We start from the raw sequence: 1,758 nt of genomic DNA, 5'->3' as shown, positions 1-1,758 counted from the left end.
CCCTAGAATGCAAGGTATAGAAAAACTCCCAGGGTCTTTCTCCTTCTTAAAAAGTTTATTCTCGGAAATAAAGTTGCATTCCAAGGGTTTGGGATCATCAAGCCTACGCTTGTTGGTTAAGATGTCTTTGAGAAATTTGGCGTAAGATGGAATTTGGGTGATGGCTTCGGTGAAAGGAATCTCTATATGAAGCTTCTCTATTACTTTTATAAACTTTTGGTATTGGTTATCGATTTTGATTTGTTTAAGTATTTGCGGATATGGGATTGGTGGTTTGTACGGGGGTGGTGGTTTGTAAGTTTTATCATTGGCTTCTCCTTCTCGGTCGGTTTGTTTTTCGGGTTCCACTAGTTCCCCTCCTTGGTTGGTAGGTATATTTTACTTAGAAGCTTTGGACTCGCTCATTGCTGGGTTATAAGGCCCTTCGTAAGCGGTCCCACTTCGTAATGTGATAGCGTTAGCTTGCCCTCGAGGGTTGAGTTGAGGTTGTCCAGGGAATTATCCTCCAGGTGTAGTTTGCGGGGCTTGGTTTTGTGCTACCTGTGAGATCTGGGTTTCAAGCATATTATTGTGAATAATTATCTGATCAACCTTAGTCCCTAATTGCGTTATCAATTTGTTTACGTGAATGTTCTGGTTTAGGAATTCTTTATTTTGCTGAGTTTGGCTTGATATAAAGTTCTCCATGATCTTCTAAAGGTTAGGCTTCTGGGGAACAGCTTGCATACGTTGATTTGGTTTTTGGGCTTGAAAAACTTCTGATCTTTGAGGTGCAAAATTTTGGATAGGGTTCTTGTTTTTATAGGAAAAATTCGGGTGATTCTTCCATTCGGGGTTGTAAGTGTTTGAAAATGGGTTACCTTGGGTGTAATTCACTTAGTCGGTGTTCAGGTCGTTCAAAAGGTTACATTCCGCCGATTCGTGTCCTTTAGATCCACAAAGTTCACACTCTGTGTGGACTACCGCTGCGGTGTTAGAGTTTGTAGAAATATGTTCGACCTTAAGGGCTAAAGCGTCCATTTTCGCTTGCATCATGTCCATAGAACTTATCTCATGTTTTCCACCTTGGATCTCCTTTTTCTCTACTGATGCTCGTTCAGTTCCTCATTGGTAATAGTTTTGGGCCATATCCTCAATTAGGTCACAAGCTTCAGGGTAAGGTTTGTTCATCAATGCACCACCAACGACAGCATCGATGCTCATCTTTGTGTTATAATGGAGTCCATTGTAGAAGGTATGAACGATCAACCATTGTTCTAGGACATGGTGTGGACAGACTCTTAACAGCTCCTTGTATCTCTCCCAAGCTTCAAAAAGTGATTCTCCTTGGTTTTGAGTAAATCTAGTTATTTGGTTTCGAAGAACAACAATCTTACTAGGGGAAAATATCTAGCAAGGAATACTCTCCTAAGGTCTTCCCAGGTAGTTATTGAGTTAGCTGGAAGTGAGTCTAACCACGAACATGCTCTATCTCCGAGGGAGAAAGGAAATAATCTTAAACGAATCGCATCAGGTGAAGCACCGTTGGATTTAAAGGTGTGGGCCAGTTGGATAAAGACTTTTAAATGTTGATTTGGGTTCTCAGTAGTGAGACCCACAAATTGGTTTTGTTGCACTAATTGCAGTAAAGATGGTTTTAGTTCGAAATTGTTGGCAGGAATGAGGGGGTTTACTATACTAGAACTAGGTTCCTCGTCAGAGGGTTGGGCAAATTCCTTAAGAGGTCTCCGATCGCGATTCTCGTCCATAACTTTCTTA

General features: G+C 41.2%; 1 non-coding gene across 1 annotated transcript; it reads left to right on the top strand.

Annotated features, from left to right (window-relative positions):
- The first annotated feature begins 1,260 nt into the window (after positions 1-1,260).
- Positions 1,261-1,365, top strand: LOC127124190 (small nucleolar RNA R71). Its single transcript, XR_007803816.1, has one exon. It is a non-coding gene; the product is annotated as a small nucleolar RNA R71 (small nucleolar RNA).
- Positions 1,366-1,758: the final 393 nt, after the last annotated feature.

Source organism: Lathyrus oleraceus, chromosome 2, assembly GCF_024323335.1.
Source record: "Lathyrus oleraceus cultivar Zhongwan6 chromosome 2, CAAS_Psat_ZW6_1.0, whole genome shotgun sequence".
NCBI lineage: Eukaryota > Viridiplantae > Streptophyta > Magnoliopsida > Fabales > Fabaceae > Lathyrus > Lathyrus oleraceus.
This window is presented reverse-complemented; position numbering and strand designations above follow the sequence as displayed.